Source organism: Rhinoderma darwinii, unplaced genomic scaffold (genome assembly GCF_050947455.1).
Source record: "Rhinoderma darwinii isolate aRhiDar2 unplaced genomic scaffold, aRhiDar2.hap1 Scaffold_140, whole genome shotgun sequence".
In the NCBI taxonomy this organism is placed as follows: Eukaryota; Metazoa; Chordata; class Amphibia; order Anura; family Rhinodermatidae; genus Rhinoderma; species Rhinoderma darwinii.
In genome coordinates, this window is record NW_027461968.1 from 2,555,343 (window position 1) to 2,576,128 (window position 20,786).

The following is a 20,786-nucleotide window of genomic DNA, read 5'->3' on the forward strand; positions in this document are numbered from 1 at the left end:
CACCATAACAGGCACCTGCCCGGCAAGGTAGGAACCGCTATGTGCACAAAACAACCAATCACCTACAGAATATATAAAAGGACAGTGTCCAAAACCATCTATAGGAACAGTAAAGGATCACTAATCCCCAAAATGATGTCAGTATTTCCAGAAGAACCGTAACAAAGCCCATGGTGTATTGATAAGGAACAGCTCAATTATTAGAGATCCTCCAAATAAAAAAAAAGATCATGCCCGTATCACGGTACAGAATTAGGAATGTAACAGCTGTATGTGGCAGGACATAGTCATAAGAACAGTCAAAATAAAAAAATTGTGGATGTGGGATTTTGTACTGGACAATTAATTCCAGCACTTGATCACCCACAAATAAATAAAAAAAATCATAAGGGGTAAAATTAGTTTCACGGTCTGAAAAAAATGTGCTCTACAACCTCTCCCACAAGAAATAATCCCTACTTGGAAAGCCCACAAACTAAAAAGAAAATATAAAGAAATTGACTCCCTAAAAAGGCCCCCAACCCATTTTTTTTTTTGTGTTAAATTCTAGTAATTTGCAACCGTGTGAAAGGTTTCGAAACAGGGGTAGTTACAAAGGGCTGGTTTTGATGGACACATGGGGCAATAAAAGCGGGTATCCCTCCTCCTGCCATGCTTGCTACATACCCGACACCTTTTTTGGGGATATTTTTGGGTCTCAGTGGAGGGAATAGGGTGTAAAAAGTGGCGCTCTGAAAGCCTGCGCACATCCTCAGATTCGCAGGATTGTGCCGGTATAGTGGACTCAAAAAGGAGATGCTCAATGACCTTCTCCTGAAATTGAAGGAAAGTGAGCGTTCCTTGGGCTTTTTTGAAAATAACAAAACTTTTATAGGTAGCAACCTGGATGAGGTAGATTGCTACCTTTTTGTACCAGGCCTTATTTTTGCGCTTCACCAGGTAAGGCTGAAGCACCTGGTCGGAAAGGTCTACACCCCCCATAAATTTGTTGTAGTCTGTTACACAGACAGGTTTCTGCTTTGCAGTGGTAGCCCCCCTCTCCGTAATTGCCACAGTGGTGTCCGTGTGTACGGTGGACAGCATGTAGACATCCTTCTTGTCGGCCCACTTCACTGCAAGCAATTCCTGACTTGCAAGGGCCATGGATGTTCCTTTTCCCAAACGCCCGGACACCAACTGTTGTGGGAGTCCCACTCTGTTCTTCCGTACTGTCCCACAGGCCCCTGTATTTGCAGCATGGAGGGCTTTATAAAGGGCAACGCTGGTATAAAAATTGTCTGTATAGACGTGGTACCCCTTGTGCAGAAATGGCTCCATTAGGTTCCACACAATTTTGCCAGAGGTGCCAATAGTTTCTGGGCAGCCTGGGGTATAAATTTGGCAGTCCCTGCCTTCATAGATTTTGAAACCGCAGGTGTAACCCGTTGTGCTCTCGCAAACTTTGTACAATTTCACCCCATATCTGGCTCGTTTGGAAGGGATGAATTGACGAAAGGAAAGACGCCCTTTGAAGCTCATGAGCGATTCATCTACTGACAAATTTTTGTCAGGGGTGTACAACTTTAAAAATAAATCATTTAGAAGGGTGATTAATGGCCTTAATTTATTAAGCCGATCATAAGCTGGGTCACTTCTTGGGGGGACTTGGGAATTATCAGTAAAATGCATGAATCGCATTAGGGCCTCATAGCGGTTTCTGGACATCACTGCTGCAAATACAGGGGTAGCGTGGACAGCACTACAAGTCCAGTAGGACCGGACAGAGGGTTTTTTAACCAAACCCATATTGAGGGTAATGCCTAAATTTTTTTTTATTTCTGGGACACTTGTGGGGCTCCACATTCTGGAGTACATAGATGCAGGCTTTTGTAGAACAAACTGCCTAGCATACAGATTAGTCTGCTGGACTATCAAGTCTAGGACCGTATCACATATAAATAAATTAAAAAAATTATAGGGGGTAAAATTTTGGACGTCGACACTAATTCCTGGGGTCGCTTCAAATTGGGGTACTTGGGGGGAAAATGATAGTGCAGGATCCCACATCACGGGAGGGACTGCAACACTCGGCCCTGCACTTGACACCTCTACAGCGACTGACGTATCCACCACCATAGGACTATGGGGTTCAGCGGTGGAATTAGAATCGTCACTGTCACTGTCTGGAACAAATTCTGAAGCGGTGTCTGTTTCGCTTTCAGAAGTGTCGGAACATAGCAAGGCGTAGGCTTGCTCCGCGCTGTACATACGCTGAGACATATTTATAGATGTGTATGTATATATATATATATATATATATATATATATATATATATATATATATATATATATATATATATGCCCTATAAGTCCTAACCCTAAAGTAAACCTAAAATCCTAAAAACGACACAAATTATTATTATTTTTTTTTATAAAAGAAAAAATGTTTGGGAGGGTTCCTCCAGCTCACCTTATCACATCAATGGACTTGCGCACGGGTCCTCGTGTCGGCACACGTATGTTACAGCCCATATCACAACATACACCAGGTTACCTCAAGGACACAGCGGACGTACTTCGTGCCTTTCACAATGAAACATGGTCTGAAAATTATACATGGGTAACATGCGACGTGACATCACTATACACCAGCATCCCACATCACATCGCCTATATATCAGTTAAACATCACTTGAATATGCATAGTAACTATAGCGACCAGCTTCAGATTTTCATCTTACAAGTATTATCTTTTTTGATGACCCACAACTATTTTCATTTTGACGGCATTTTTTATTTGCAGTTAAGGGGAGTCTCCATGGGTGCCAAATTCTCCCCCTCACTAGCCAACCTTGTGATGGCGTGGTGGGAGGAGACCACAATTTTTTCCATGTCAAATCCATTTGGTGACAGCATCCACTGGTATGGCAGATACATAGATGATCTCCTCTTCATTTGGAAGGGGACTGTATCTGCCATACCTGATTTTGTTGAGTATTTAAATTCCAATTCCTCCAATTTAAGGTTTACATTTTCTCACAATAGCAATACCATAACTTTTCTAGATCTAGAACTAACAGGCATCAATCATGCACCAATACAATCCAAAACTTTTAGGAAACCCACAGCGGGTAATACAATCTTACATGCTCACAGTAATCACGCTAAATCAACCATCACTTCCATTCCAGTAGGAGAATTTCATAGAGCAAAACGCAATTGCAGTTCTGACACCCAATTCAAATTGGAACAGCAACAAATCATCAGTAGATTGCATAGAAGAGGATACCCACAGTGGTCACTTGACAGAGCAACCAACATTACCTCCAAAAAAACTAGAGAAGTTCTTCTATCACACAAACAAGCATATTCCATTCCAGAACAAAACAAACCGACCCTGGTCCTGGGCCAAAGTAACCAATTCAACGACATTAAGAAGATAGTTACTAAACGTCTCCCTATGCTAATGGAGGATGAGATACTGGCAGATATTCTAAGAGAGGGTTACAGAGTGGTGGCACGCAAAGCCCCCTCCCTCAGCAGTTCTTTATCCCCTTCATTTTTCAGTTCCAACTCACCCAGGTCCACTTGGCTTGAACAAAAAGGGTTTTATAAATGTGGTCAAAAAATTTGCAAAGTTTGTCAGTATGCATTTCCGACCAAAGTATTTAGGAACTCCACAAACTCTAGCACTTTCACCATCAAAAATTATATAAATTGCAATTCGGAATCAGTCATCTACATCGTAGAATGCACACAATGCAATCTTAAATACATTGGATGCACCAATCGAAAACTTAAAACTAGAATACTCGAACATTTAGGCTATATCCGCAACCCAAATATATTAAATATATCGAATGCAGCGAAGCATTTTGTGGAACATCATAACAGATCAATTAACTACTTTATATGTTATGGTATTGAGAAAATTCACACACCTAAAAGAGGAGGGGACATTAAATACAAGACACATACTAGAGAGGCCTTCTGGATATACAGGTTACAAACGCGGACACCTAATGGTCTTAATCTAAGGAGAGATTTGATGTTTCACTATTGACCAATCCAAAAACACTTATTTTCTGACCCAAATTATAGTAAGTCAACAACTTTCTCTTCTAAAATAAAAGATATTAGTCTTTGCAAATTTTTGCTACAAATACATACTGACGAAATAATTATCCACCAATCAGTAATTAAACAAGTGGTAACAAACGGGAACTTCACTATAAACTTCAAACTTTATATTTAAACCTCTAGTTTATATTTTCAACAAAGTATAAATATTCTCTAATATCAAACTCCCTTCATACAAAATTAATAACCAGTTTAGTATATTTCCCTTCGCCCAAATATTAAAAAATTATTTATATTTACATCGTGCGATTGGTTCCCGATAGCCTCCCCGGGTTTTTCTGGGAGGAACTCTGACATGGACCTGTTGATTCAGGGGAACATGACATATTTTCGATTGGCCTAGTAGCGGGTTACATACGTGTGATGTCACTTTAGCTTCTCTCTGTGTAGAGTGACAATGATCTGGGATATTCTGACTAATCTTCCCCCCCCCACTAATACAATAAAATTAAATTGGACCTATTACGTAGTGGCTTTACCACGGACAAATCAACATCGATATATATAATAATCTATAAAGAATATCAATACGAGACCCCATTTATGTACGTAGTATTTTTAATATCACTGGTGACAATACACGTTTTCATTCCCAAGATATTTACTCACACCGTAAATACATACATCACTTAGATCAAATACCCAATTCTTTTAGGGCTATTGATAAAAATATCTCGACAAATTAGTTTTAGTCATAGCAGAATCTCGTATTTCTTCGGACAAAGAGACAGCCGATATAATTTCAATAAATAATCAGTACAGTATATCTTTTTTTGCTCAATACAATACAAAATTAATCCATACTTATATTGCGAGAGTTGTCTTAGAGAGCTGTCCCCGGGTTTTTCTCCTTGAGGGACATGGTTTTGGTCCTGTTGATTCAGGGGACTAAGACTTATTTCTAGGTGGCCTGATGCCGGTCACACATACATCATGTCATTTTAGCTTCTTTTCGTGAAACGTGCTAATGTTTGGAGGTATCTGACAGCCCTCCTCCCTATTAATTTAACATATTAAATGGACCTATGACGTAGTGGTTTCACCACACACTCAATAATCTACATATAATATTAATTTGAGACTCCATTTATGTATACAAACATGTCAATCTTTTTGGTGATAATCCGTGTTCCCAAGATATTTATTCATATCGGCAATAAATACATCATTATGTTCAAATGTCCCACTCTCTTAGGACCAATGACAAAATACACCTTGACTTTTTAGAATAATCCAAATAAAATCATCATATTTACGTTTCAAGTACACTAGCTAGTTTGAGTCAAAGCGGAGCATTGTATTTCTCCGGCCAATGTGATAGCCGTTATAATTACGAAACGTAACGAATCTCTCTACATACAATAATATGCCCAACCAAATTTATTTAATATTTACTCTTTGTGACATAACGAATCATATCACATAGATTTCTCACATACTAATTAATTCTAATTACGTTTTTTAATAATCAATCTGATTAATATTTTTCAGTCTTCAAATTAGTCTCCTTCAATTTTGATTAACATCTTTTAACCTTTTTACTCTTTATTCTCACACTAACATATTCTCAGTCAGTTTGTTTATAGTTAAAAAATAAAAAATCTCTCGTAGGAAAACCCCGCAAGGAAAGTACACTATATATCTTTTCATAAAAACCAGTACATTTAGTCATACCTTACAAACAGCTAATCTTTCATAAATTCTTGTTGTAATTGTGGAATAATATGGAAAACACTCGACAAGTAATCTATCGTTTTTTCATGTTTAGCTTTATTCTATTCCTTCCTGTTAGGAAGTGATTTGCGTTCCAAGGTATACCAGGGAGTTCCCTACTTTGACCCGCAATTAAGCATTGCTAAAAATAGACTGGCCATAAAATCCTAGACTGACTAAGCGATTTTGTAAAAGCCATGACTAAGGACGCTGCAAGCGTCAGAAACGCGTAGGCACCGCTTACACTGCCATAAATCCTCATTCTATCTGAGAATATTTTCCTATCATGCTATTGTTTTTAATTTTTTGATAATTCTACAATAAAACTTGGAAATAGTTTCCTTTTAACAAAAAGACTTCAGAGGACTCAGCGCTGGATCCATTTTCTTTATCTTCTTTCTATTTTTTTTTATATATATTTTTTTTTTATATTTTTTTTTATTTTATATAACAGACGTAAAATTAATTCTAAACGGCCCTAAACACGAACGCTAAACTAGCCCTAACCCTAAAGTAACGCTAAACTAACGCTAAACTAGCACTAACGCTAAACTAGAACTAACGGTAAACTAGCACGAACGCTAAACTAGCGCTGACGCTAATCTAGCGCTGACGCTAATATAGATTTTATATATTATATATATATATGTGTGTATAAGAACTATGATTTTTTTTTCACTTTTTCTTTCTTCACAGCACAGGACTTAGACTGATTTCTCTCTCCTCTCAGAACAACTACAATGGGAGGAGAGAGAAACACAGCCCATGTCCTGGCTGTGTTTTGAAAATAACTGTCAGTGATCTCTGTGATAGGTTTTATCACAGAGATCACCTGATCAGGGACCAGTCACAACGGTCCCTGATTGTTGCTGTGCCAGATGACGACACAGGTAAGTTATGCAAAACGCACCCGGGCGCCATTTTGGGGGGGGGGGGGGAAATCGGACCGTGGGGGGGGGGATCGGACCGGGGGGGGGGAATCGGACATGAAGGGGAATCGGACGGGGGGGGGATCGGACGGGGGAGGGGGGGCGCACTATTTACCCGTTCTCTCTCCTCTCTAAGGAGTTATTCCATGAGAGGAGAGAGAAATGGCGATTATCCGCCGGTTTAGCGTGAACGCCGTGAAATAGCGATTCACGGCGATCACGTGACCAGAGACCACTCGTTATGGTCTCTGGTCGTTGCCCCGAACTCTCAGCTACCTCCGGTAGCTGAGAGAACGGAGCCCCGATCTTTAATTTCGGCGCTACTTTAGGCTAATGCGATCACGTTAAAAGGCGTCGCATTAGCCTAAAGCCCATTAGTGAGGAACGTAAAAAGGCGTACTGTTGGTCACTAAGGGGTTAAATCTGCCAAACTGTGATCAGGTCCAGAGAAATGTTTTCCCACGGGTGTATCCACCTCCTGTTTTATTGTATGTCTGTGAAGATTCATCCTGGTTTGTAGTTTTTGTATGGTTTCCCCAATGTAGATTCCTTTATTGATGCACCTTGTACACAGGATCATGTACACTACATTGGAGGATGTACAGGAGAACGTGCCAGTGATTTTATAGTCCTGCTGCGTGTTTGGTATGTGGATGGTGTTTGATGACCAGATGTTGGTACAGGTCTTGCATTTTCTACTGTTGCAAGGAAAAGTGCCAGTCTCTGATGGTGGTGAGAGGGCACTTCTGACCAGGAGATTCCTTAGGTTTGGTGGCTGTTTGTAGGCAAGGAGAGGTAAATCCGGGAATATCTCCTTCAGTTTATTGTCTTTGTTAAATATAGGTTGGAGATCAGCAGCAATTTTCCTCAAGATGTTCATTTGTGGGTTGTATATGACCACTAGGGGCACCCTGCTGTTGTCTTCCTTCTTTTTGTACTCCAGAAGATTGCTCCTAGGAATTATTGTTGCTCTGTAGATCTGATCATCTATAATCCTTGGATGGTATCCCTGTTGTAAGAATGCATTCCTCAGTGATAGCAGGTGTTGTATTGTGTCTTCACAGTCTGAATAGATCCGTATGTATCGCAGAGCCTGGCTGTAGATGATGGATTTCTTTATGTGTCTCGGATGGAAGCTAATGAGAAAATTCCTAATGCCGTAGTTCACACACTGAAGTGGGGCTGCCACTGGCTGCAGATTCCAGGCTGGAACTAGTGAACAGGGGGCCGTTGCCCCCTGTCTGCTAGTTTCCATCTGGAATCTGTGGCCAATGGGCGCCTCACCAGTTGGGAATAACTCTTTAGACGACCATTGAAGCCTATGGGTAAGTTTTTGACGGATCCATTGCCAAGCAACGGCAGGGCGTGCCAAAGTTCCCAGCATTCAAGAGACAAGATGGATGTGGAGAAATTGTTCAGCCTGGTGCATGACCACCCAGAACTATGAGCAGGGGTGAACCAAGCCCCTCTGCTGCCTGAGGCGAACTATAAAAAGATGTCCCCCCATTTATCAGAGTTTTCTCATTACTAGCTTTACACAACAAACACGCAGCATTTACATTTTTTTAACCTCTTAACGCCGAAGGACGGATATATCCGTCCTCTGCAGCTGCTAGTTCGCGCAGGAGGACGGATATATCCGTCCTGTGATGGCGCGGGTACTGACACTGTACCCACGCGATCAGCGGCAGGAGCACGGCTGTTATACACAGCCTGGCTCCTGCTGCAACTGCCGGAATCGAAGCGCGCTCCGATTCCGGCAGTTTAACCCATTGCCAGCGGCATCTAATGTGTTTGACAGAGGGAGGGAGCTCCCTCTGTCATCCCATCGGCGCCCCCGCAAACAAATCGCGGGTCGCCGTCAGGTTTCCATGGCAGCGGGGGTCTAACAAAGACCCCCAGGTCTGCCTTCAGCATCTGCCGGAGGCATGACCTAACAGGTTGCCTGTCAGTTTTACACTGACAGGCAATAATGCTTTGGTATACCAAGTATACCAAAGCATTATATATGCGATCAGCAGATCGCATAGTGAAGTCCCCTGGTGGGACTAAAAAAAAAATGTCAATCAGTTAAATAAAGTTGGTGAAAAAAATAAATAAATAATAATTACAGTGAAAATCAAATAAAACGACTTTTTTTGCCCAAAAAGGGGTTTTACTTAGTAAAAGTGTCAAAATAAATCACACATACACATATATGGTATCCCCGCGATCGTAACGACTTGAACAATAAAATGAACACATTAATTAAACCGCCGGATGAACGGCGTCCAAAAAAAACGCAAAAAACAACGGCAAAATTCTCTCTTTTCTCCCATTCCCCCCATAAAACTTAAATAAAAATTAATCCATAAGTCCTATTTACCCCAAAATAGTACTAATGAAAACTACACATTGGCCCGCAAAAATCTAGCCCCCATACGGCCACATTGACGGAAAAATTAAAAACGTTACGGCTCGTAAAAATGCGGCGATGCAAAAACAAGTAATTTTTTTCTAAAAGGCTTTTTATTGTGCAAACGTAGGAAAACATATAAAACCTTTACATATTTGGTATCCTCGTAATCGTGCCGACCCATAGAATAAAGTGAACATGTTATTTACGCTGCATAGTAAACGGCGTAAATTTGTAACGTGAAAATCAATGCTGGAATAGCTGCTTACTTTCAATTCTCTCCTAAAATAAAGTTAATAAAAGTTAATCTATATATTATAAGCATCTAAAAATTGTACAATTACAAAATACAACTCGTCCCACAAAAAACAAGCCCTTATACGGCTATATAGACGGAATACAAAAACAGTTACGACTCTTGGAATGCAACCATGAAAAAGCAAAAAATAATCCTTGGTCATTAACGTGCAAAATGGCCCGGTCATTAAGGGGTTAAATAGGAAAACATTTGTTGTTTATTTGCTAAAGTGCTGTTTGAGGTATAGAAAAGATTTTAAGAATTCTACTTACTGTGTTACTTTAGTATCATAGATCAACAACGCAGCAAAAGGAGGATCAGGGCAAATTGTGGCAAATTTAAGTTTTTTTAAATGTTATACAGCTAACTTTTTTTTGGTAGGTTCCGCTGGACCGTTTGGACTATGTCGTAGATTCATTGGAATACTTCAATGATCTACTTTTAAAAAAAATAAAAAAAATTGTGAAAGAGGGTTGCATGGGGGAGTTTTCATTTCAATAAAAAAAAATTCTTATGGCTGTTTTTTTTAATACTTTATTATGGCCTTAGTAATGGCTGCTGTCTGATTGACAGCATTCAATTACTAAGGCTGGGGCTTAGCATTAGCCAGTAACAAGGCTATCACTAACGCCTATTATTACCCCAATTCCCACTGCCGCCAGGGATACCGGGAAGAGTCGAGTACGATTCAGTGCCTGACCATCTGAAACGACGGTTAGGCCGCAGGCTGGTATTATGAGGCTGGGAAGGGTCAAAAAACGTGGCCCTTCCCACCCTGGGGATGCTAGGCTGCAGCTGCTTTATTTTATCTGCCCATCATTGGTCCTTAAAGGACGAGTGTCGCAAAAAAAAAAAATTTATATCAATTTGCTTTTAGTGTTTTATTAAAAAATGTTTTATTTATTTGTGTGTTTGTGTTTTACTTTTTTTTATTTTTAAACTTTTTCTTGTCTATGGGGGCTGCCATTTTTTTTCCCATCTCTGTATGTGTCGATTAACGACACATACAGACATGGAATACGGCACATACAGCCCCATAGTGAATGCGAACGGGACCCGTTCTATCCACTATGCTGTACGCCGTCTGTGTGGGAACGGCGCATGCGCCGCTCCCACACAGTCCAAATTGAAGGTCTTCGGCCGAGCGACGTCCGGCGCCATTTTCTTGTGGACCGGAAGCCGCGGTCGGACAGTAAGATTACTACTTCCGGTCGCGGCTTCCGGACTTGTGTTCTGAAGCAAGCACTTGGAGCGGAGGGAGCAGACGGAGCGGACGGACGGGAGGGAGCGGCGGCGGCAGGAACAGGTAAGTTAGGTCTGTGTATGTACGTGTTTTAGTGTGTGATTACTACTGTATGTAAACCTACTACACTGTGTGTTAGCTCAAAAAATGGCGACACACAGTGTAGGAGGTTTGACCGTTCAATCCCCTCCTTTCTCCTGGCACTAGCCAGTAGAGATGAGCGAACTTATGAAAAGTTCGGTTCGGCTGGTTCGCCGAATTTCATGAAAAAGTTCGATTCGGACCGAACTAGTTCTGACCGAACCTGTAATTCAAGAAAGCCCCTAAAAACCGTGTATAACACTGTTTAAAAGCCCTAGAAGCCCTGTATAACACTCTTAGGTCACCCATGAGTGTATCCAAGTACTTTTTTTTTTTTTTATCAAAACTTTGTTTATTGGATTTTCCATTTTTCCATCATACAGGTTATATAGAAAAAAACTTCCCAATGAGTCTGATTAATGGTGCAGAGACTAGGGCGAAGGCTCTGACACAATTTGAGTGCATCAACCCTGTGGCTAAAGACCCTAAAAAATCGATTGATTTTAGCTGTAATTTTATCACCACATACAATAAAGGCAGTAAGTACATTAGCTCTACAATACATAAATATTGGCATATCCTTAAAAATGACCAATTTATGAAAGACATCCTCCCAGTTTAAACCAAAAATTACGTACAGAAGGGCGAAAACCCTGAGGAACCTAATTGCACCTAGTGAACTTCGGAATATTTCCCAAATACCTATCAAAACTTCTCTGATTATGAATGGTTCATATCGCTGCGGGAGAACGAGATGTCTGTGCTGCCTGAGTATTACTAATAAAAAAACGGATTTTACTTCTATGTCAACTAACGAAAAGTTTCAGATAAAAAGCTTTTTAAACTGCGGAAGCAGCTATGTTATATATCTTCTCCAATGTCCATGTAACCGACAATATGTGGGCCGTACTACCCAAACCCTCAGAGACAGGATCAACAAACACAGGTTCAATGTTAAAAGTGGATACACCAAACATAGTGTATCACGTCATTTTGCTTTAAAGCACAAATGTAACTTTGATCTCATAACTGTCACCCCTATTGAGTATATTCCTGTAGATATATCCAATAGGTTCATTAGGTTAAAACAAAGGGAAAACTTTTGGATCTACAAACTGGGGAACTTGTATCCAAATGGCCTCAATGACATCGCAGAATCTACATTGGACTGATACCCTTTACTAATTTTAAAAAATGCACCTTTTAAAGCATTTTTACATATGAGCTTCTTCTTATGAATATTAATATTGCTTAATTCTTTTTCATTTTAATATTTTATTCTTTTATTATAGAGGAGGTGTCCAGTTTTTTCTTTTATCTTCTTATTTTATTAGCACTCCAGACAATACCTGTAATTTTTCCCACCAAAATGACCATTATTTCAATAGTCTGCACATTATTGACAGAATAACATCTAAATATAATCTTTCTACTTACATTTTCGTGATGCTCCAGACCTCGTTTCGTTGCAACCCTTAGGTTCTCTGTATGCGCGACCCTGCGTGTCACTATGCGTTTCATGGGTTCGATTGGACTCTCCCGGCCACCTTATCTCTTTTGATAGCAGTCGTCATGACAACGGTCTATGCGTTTCACCTTGCGTTCCATTGGCGTTCTGATTTTCCTTCCCTGCTGTGTCATAAACAAACACTTGTCCTGCCTGCGCCCAATGAGATGCTTGCTGTGCGTCTCACCTTGCGTTCCACTGGCGTTTTGACTTCCTTCCCGGCTGTGTCGCTTCTGGTCTCCATGACAACGCGTTGCTATTGTTGGTACAATTATTTCTATATGTATCCAGCAGTTGCAAATGCATTTTTATTTATCTTACTTCAATTCTTGTGTTATTTTAAGTTTATGTTCAATGTGCAATTTCATAATCCATTGCCTTTTTGCGCAAATATTTTATGCCATTTCGTTTAAATGATTTAATTACTATATAATTATGCAATTATGCGGTTATGTACTGTCTGATCATTTTAATTCCATTAATGTTGTTAACATATGACAACAATGAATTGTTTTAACACTTTACGTTTGGATTGAACTCTGACCCGCTGGTTTTGGCGGTTTTTTCAGGACTCTGGTCTGAATTAGGCTTAATTAGCCCTGCAATCTGTATGTGTATAAATATGTGCCTCCTTGCTGTCATCTTAACTTGCCTGAGGAAGACGCCAGTCCGGCGTTGAAACGCGTAGCAATTGTCTATTTATACTACCTCAATTAAATGTATTAACTCTTTATCAAGCAGCGCCTCAGTATCCCGTTTTTTATTCTTTATCAATCATATTAACCTTTTGGACGCCTGGAGCCGATGTATCTTCTTTGTCCGACGACAAGGTTGAAGGACCTGTAGGTAACGTCACGCTGTATTTCTGCAGTGAAAGAAGCTGGGTGGGAACGATGAGAAGTGTATGATGCTGATTTGTCAGCGTCATACACTTCTATTCACAACGCCCAGTTGGTAAATCAAGTAAACACGCCCAGTTGGTAAAAACACAATACACACCCAGTTGGAAATACGAGAAAACACGCCCAGTTGTCCATTTAAATGCTCATTTGCATAAATATAAAATTGCTCATAACTTGGGCAAAAATTATTGTTTTTTTTAAAAAAACAACGTTACTGTTTTCTACATTGCAGCGCTGATCACATGCATAGGGATTTGATAATCTGGTGACAGAGCCTTTTTAAGTTGTGAAGTGGCTTTCAGGGCCTTATATATTAGAAACCCCCAAAAAGTCACCCCATTTTAAAAACTTCACCCCTCAAAGTATTCAAAACAGCATTTAGAAAATGTCTTAACCCCTTAGTGACCAACAATACGCCTTTTTACGTTTGTCACTAAGGGGCCTTAGGCTAGGCTGACACCTTTTCACGTGAGCCTAGCCTAAGTCCTGCACGGGTCTCCCGTGCAGGCTGGAGCCGGGGCTCAGCTGTCTGATGACAGCTGAGCTCCTGCTCCAACACCCGCGATCGAAGTTTACTTCGATCGCGGCCGTTTAACCCGTTAAATGCCGCCGTCAATAGCGACCGCGGCATCTAACTTTGTTTACAGAGGGAGTGAGCTCCCCGTCACCCATCGGCGGCCCGCAAATGCTATAACGGGTCTCCGATGGGGTGTCATGGCAGCCGGGGGCTTGATAAAAGATCCCAGGTCTGCCCTGGACACATGCCTGTTAGGACGTGCCGGAGGCACGTCCTAACAGATTGCCTGTCAGATTTACACTGACAGGCAATAATGCTCTGGTATACGAAGTATACCAAAGCATTATAGCAGCGATCTGAAGATCGCACAGTAAAGTCCCCTAGTGGGACTAATAAAAGAAGTAATCAATGTGAAATAAAGATTATTAATAAAAAGTACAGTAAAAAAATAAATAAAACCATTTTTTTCCATAAAAAGTGGTTTTATTTAGTAAAAGTGTAAAAAAATAATAACAGTACACATATATGGTATCACCGCGACCGTAATGACTCCATTAATAAAGTTAATATGTAATTTAAACCGCAAGGTGAACACCGTAAAAAAAAAAATGCAAAAAACAATGGCGAAATTGCAATTTTTTTCCATTGCCCCCCAAAAAAGTCATAATAAAAATGAATCAATAAGTCCCATGCACCCCAAAACAGAACCAATCAAAACTACGTCTCGTCCCGCAGAAAACAAGCCCAAACAATCAATACATTGATGAAAAAATTAAAAAGTTATGGCCCTTGGAAAGCGACGATGCAAAACAAATAATTTTAGTTCAAAAGTGTTTTTATTGTGCAAAAGTCGTAAAACTTAAGAAACCTCTACATATGTGGTATCGGTGTAATCGTACCGACCCATAGAATAAAGGTAACATGTTATTTACGTCGCACAGTGAACGGCGTCAATTTAAAAACGCATAGAACAATGGCGGAATTTCAGGTTTTTTTTATAAACCCCCCAAAAAAAGTTAATAAAAGTTAATAAAAAAATTATATGTACCCAAAAATGGTGCTATTAAAAAGTACAACTAAACCTGCAAAAAACAAGTCCTCATACAGCTATGTAGACGAAAAAATAAAAAAGTTATAGCTCTTTGAATGCGACTATGGAAAAACAAATAAAATAGCTTGTTCATTAGGGCTTAAAATAGGCTGGTCACTAAGGGGTTAACCCTTTAGACATTTCACAGGAATTAAAGCAAAGTAGAGGTGAAATTTACAAATTACATATTTTTTAAAATACATTTTTAATACAATTTTTTTTATAACACAGAAGGTTTTATCAGAGAAATGCAACTCAATATTTATTGCCCAGGTTCTGCAGTTTTTGGAAATATCCCACATGTGGCCGTAGCGTGCTACTGGAATGAAGCACTGGCCTCAGAAGCAAAGGACCACCTAGAGGATGTTGGGGCCTTACTTTTATTAGAATATATTTTAGGCACCATGTCAGGTTTGAAGGGCTCTTGAGGTGCCAAAACAGTGAAAATCCCCCAAAAGTGACCCCATTTGGGAAACTACACACCTCAAGGAAATTATCTAGGGGTATAGTGAGCATTTTGACCGCACAGGTTTTTTACAGAAATTATTGGAATTAGGCCGTGAAAATTAAAATCTAAATTTTTTCAAAGAAAATGTAGGTTTCCACAAGGACTAAAGGAGAAAAACCACTGCAAAATTTGTAAAGCAATTTCTCCCGAGTAAAACAATACCCCACATGTGGTAATAATTGGCTGTATTGAGACACGGCAGGGCTTAGAAGGGATGGAACGCCATTTGGCTTTTGGAGCTCAAATTTAGCAGGAATAGTTTGCAGAGGCCATGTCACAATTACAAAGCCCCTGAGGGGATAAAACAGTGGAAACCCCCCCCACAAGTGACCCCATTTTGGAGACTACACCCATTGAGGAAATTATCTAGGGGTATAATGAGCGTTTGGACCCCACAGGTCTTTGCTGAAATTATTGGAACTAGGCCCTGAAAATAAAAATCTATATTTTTTCAAAGAAAATGTAGGTTTAGCTAATTTTTTCTCATTTCCACAAGGACTGAAGGAGAAAAAGCACTGCAAAATTTGTAAAGCAATTTCTCCCGAGTAAAACAATACCCCACATGTGGTAATAAGTGGCTGTTTAGACACACGGCAGGGCTTAGAAGGGAAAGAGCGCTATTTGGCTTTTGGAGATCACATTTAGCAGGAATGGTTTGCAGAGGCCATGTCACATTTGCAAAGCTCCTGAGGGGACAAAACAATGAAAACGCCCAAAAGAAACTACACCTCTTGAGGAATTCATCTAGGGGTGTAGTAAGCATTTTGACCCCACAGATGTTTCATAGAATTTATTAGAATTGGGCAGTGAAAATAAAAACAATCCTTTTTCTTCAATAAGACGTAGCTTTAGCGCAAAATTTTTCATTTTCCCAACAAATAAAGGAAAAAAAGAACACAACATTTGTAAAGAAATTTCTCCCGAGCACGGCAATACCCCATATGTGGTCATAAACTGCTGTTTGGGCACACGGCAGGGCTCAGAAGGGAAGGAGCGCCATTTGGAGTGCAAATGTTGCTGGATTGGTTTCTGGGCGCCTATGGGCCCAAAACAGTGGAAACCCCCCGGAAGTGACTCAATTTTGGAAACTACACCCCTCAATGCATTTACCTAGGGGTGTAGTAAGCATTTTAACCCTGCAGGTGTTTTGTAGAATTTAGTGTGCACTCGATGTTGCAGAGTGAAAATGGGAGTTTTTCCATAGATATGCCAATATGTGGTGCCAAGCTTGTGCCACCATAACAAGACAGCTCTCTAATTATTATGCAGTGTTTCCCGGTTTTAGAAACAACCTACATGGGGCCCTAATCTTTTGCCCTGACATTCGACCAGGCTCAGGAGTGAAAGTGTACCATGTAAAATTGAGGCATAATTTGTCGATTTACAAAGTATTGGTTCACAACTGCAGAGGCTCAGATGTGGAATAATAAAAAGAAACCCCTGAGAAATGACCCCATTTGGAAACTACACCCCTCAAGGCATTTATTAAGGGGTGTAGTGAGCATTTTCACTCCACAGGTCTTTTCCATAAATGATTGCAATGCGGATGGTGCAAATTAAAAATTAATATTTTTCCCTAGATATGCCATTTCAGTAACAAATATGTCATGCCCAGCTTATGCCACTGGAGAAACACACCCCAAAAATTGTTAAAAGGGTCTCCCGGGTATGAAGATGCCATATATGTGGAAGTAAACTGCTGTTTGGGCACATTGTAGGGTTCAGAGCGGAGGGAGCGCCATTTGGCTTTTTGAGAGCGGATTTTGCTTGGTAGTAGATTTGTTTGATTATTGCTGGTGTTTCCATTTATAATGTGGGGCATATGTAAGCTGGGCAGAGTACATCAGGGACATAGTCAGGTGGCATAATAATGGGGTAAAAAAGCAATAAAATGATCCATAGATGTGTGTTACGCTGTGAAGCAATCCTTTCTGCACAGGCCGGTGTCGCACTGATATATGGTGTCCTTTCTTATCCCCCTTTTGGTCCACACTCCGCACCTTTGCAGTTTGGGGAATTTTCTGGGAAAGTGTTGTCCTGGTATAATACGGACACCCTCGCTTCCAGCAGATATGTTTGGGCCCTGCCCTTCCTGGTTCCCTAATTTTAGGTCCTTGGTAAATCGCCTCTTGAAACAGAAGAAATGTTCCCCTCGGGCCGGCACAACTGCATATTTTTTCTTTCCTGACTTATTGGAGCCTTAACTAATTTTATTTTTTCATAGACGTAGTGGTATGAGGGCTGTTTTTTTGCTGGACGAGCTGTAGTTATTATTGGTACCATTTTGAGGTACATGTGACTTTTTGATCACCTTTTATCCTATTTTTTGGGAGGCCAGGTAAACAAAAAAATACAATTCTGGCATAGTTTTTTTTTAGGTTTTTTTTATACAGCGTTCACCAAGCATTATAAATTACATGTTAACTTTATTCTGCGGGTCCGTACGATTCTGGCGATACCTAATTTCTAGCACTTTTTTATGTTTTACATTTTTTTGCACAATAAAATTACTTTTGTAAAAAGAATGTATTTTTTCTGTCGCCAAGTTGTGAGAACCATAACTTTTTTACTTTTTTGTCGACGGAGCTGTATGAGGGCTTGTATTTTGCGAGACGAGCTATAGTTTTTATAGGTACCATTTTTGGATACGTGCGACTTTTGATCACTTTTTATTCCAATATATGTAGGTCAAAGTGACCAAAAAACAGAAACTCTGGTACGTTTTTTTTTTACGTTGTTCACCGTGTGCAATAAATAATATTATATTTTGATACCTCAGGTCGTTACAGTCCCGGCGATACCAAATACGTATGGTTTATTATTATTTTTCAATAATAAAGGACTTGATAAGTGAAAAAGGGCGATTGTGTTTTATTTTATTACTTGAAACTTTTATTGTTTTCAAACTTTTATTTTTTTCACTTTTTTTGACACTTTTTTTATACTTTTTTTTACACTTTTTCTCAAGTCCCACTAGGGGACTTGACGGTCCAACTGTCAGCTTTAGTTTTTTTCTAATACATTGCACTACCTACGTAGTGAAATGTATTAGATCTGTCAGTTATTCACTGACAGCAAGCCGATTAGGCTTCGCCTCCCGGCGGGGCCTAATCAGCTTCCGTAATGGCAGAGCAGGAGGTCATTGTGTCTCCTGTTGCCATAGCAGCAGTCGCAAGTCCTGATTGCCTGTCAGGGCTGGCGATCTGCTAGCAACCGCTAAGATGCAGCAATCGCTTTCGATTGCTGCATCAAAGGGGTTAATGGCAGGGATCGGATCCTACCATTTCATGTGGATGTCAGCTGTAATATACAGCTGACCTCCACCGCTGATGATGCTGGATCAGCTCCTGAGTCGGCGCCATCTTGCCGGCGGCTACGGAAGCCGATCAGGCTCCGCCGCTGTACGGATCTTGACCGGCTTCCGTGCTAGGCAGACTGGGAGGCCAGTATTAGGCCTCCGGTTGCTATTGCAGCCACCGGAACCCCGGCAATTTCATTGCTGTGGTTCCAATGAGCTGCAAACAGGTTAAATGTAGTAATCACGTTTGAACGCTGCATTGAAGGGGTTAATGGCGGGGATCGAAGCTAATTTTGGTCCCCGCCATTACAGCCGGATGTCAGCTGTCAGATACAGCTGAGATCCGGCGATGATGGCACCGACTCAGCTTCTGAGCCGGTGCCAATTATTTGGCGTAAGTATATGACATTTTGCGGGAAGCACTGGCTTTCCATGTCGTATACTTACGACAAATGTCGGGAAGGGGTTAATCTTTCTATGCATTTAAACGTCTTTTCTCCTATCCATATGGGACTGTTAATCAATGGATACAACAACTGGGGTAATACTATCATTTTAATTACGGCTATTCGATCTGCCATAGAAAGGGGTAACCTATTCCATATCTTAATTTTTGGGTGAGAATTTTGTAGCGGGTGTCGATCCACGTAGGGTAGTCTCTTCAATCAACCCATCGGGTTGACCACCAGATCTTGGGTGCAGGGGATTTAACAGGTGAGTAATGGCTGTTTTTTTCATTTCAAAACATTCCATGCAACTAGTTTAATTTCTCGGACATTCCTTTTAAGGAAATATTTATCGGGGCGCAATGCACCATTTCTGGGCGCTGTATCCAATGTTTATCTGGACAGTCGCCTGGTTATATTTCTGGACTTTGTATGCACTATTTACCTGGATGCTGGGTAATAATTATGTGAGTTAGAAACAGGAGGACCTGCAATCTCATCAACATTGTCCTTTCCTCATAAAATGTTCTTCTTGAGACATCTGATGGATTACTCTGAAAATATGGCGTAGATGCCAATCAAGGTCCAAAGGTTGACATCCTCAATGGCCTCCAGGATCTGAATTTTACCTTTTTCTTTCACTAACCCATTTCTCTAGGAGTCATATATAAAGGTTGGGTCTATGGAGCCCAGATGAGCTACATTAGCAACTTTGAAAGAGCAGCCTCAGAGACATTCAGCTCCAGGATGGTCTGTGTCAGATAAGTAGTGGTTCAGAACGCACTGGACGATGTAGGTGCACGAATAGGGTCCCAACCCAATCGTAGTCAAAATAAGTATTTGGCACACAAAGCTGAAGTTTAAAGAAGAAATCTTGATTTTTTTTCAAGTGGTTGTAGATGCCAGAGGCTTAGTGCGACGCTTCGGTCATTACATGACCTTCATCAGGCACTGTGCCGTTCTGGTTGCTGGTACATCCAGTAGTTGGCGCTTCGTTCCGAATGGCGGCTGACCGCTGTAGTTGGCGCACTTGAGATTTCTTAAAACTTTGGCTTTGAGTGCCGAATACTTATTTTGGTCTGTGTCAGATGTTAGGGATGAAGTCTACAACTGGCCAGACCACCTATCTTTCCTTCGCTCTGGAAATATAGGACAGTCCACGAGGCAGCACATCATGTCTGGTCAATTCCCCTACTACTCTGTACACTAACATCTTCAAAAGAGAAGAGGAAGGTGCAGATGTGACGTTCAGGTTAGGTATTTGCAGTATTGAAGTTGTATTGTGCTCCCCTTGGAGCGCTGTGCAAAGGCAAAACTCCTTTATTGGAATGATGTGTAGATGGTTGGTACTCTATTTGGGTGCGCAGGCTTAGTTTGTTGTGTGCTCACTTGGCTAGGTCGGCATTAATGAGTGAAATGTATACAGTACCTTAGGAAAATACAGTGTGAGACAAAGATGATAACAGGAGCGCTCCCTAGAGTAATACCTTGAAAAAAAATGTCAATTAGTCTTCTCACCTTTTAAACCTCTTTGTTGATAAGAACATCGACTGGATGCAGTTGTCTCTCTTTTTGTAGCTTCTTGTTCTTCTGACACGGAGTACAGTATGTCTCAGGCTGGGGGATTTCTTTGCTGGACTTCAATGAATCAGTGACCATGTCCACAATTGATTACACAGGTATAATATAGATTTTATGAAAGTTCTTTGGAATTAAAACAAATTATTTTTATGTATTTGT

General features: G+C 40.5%; 1 long non-coding RNA gene across 1 annotated transcript in view; it reads left to right on the plus strand.

The window, feature by feature from the left end:
* The window catches only part of LOC142699171 (uncharacterized), a 414,292-nt gene extending 393,573 nt beyond the window's left edge, over positions 1-20,719 (plus strand). Inside the window, exon 8 of the long non-coding RNA XR_012866056.1 lies at positions 20,625-20,719. This is a non-coding gene — a long non-coding RNA (uncharacterized LOC142699171). The remainder of the gene's footprint in view (positions 1-20,624) is intronic.
* Positions 20,720-20,786: the final 67 nt, after the last annotated feature.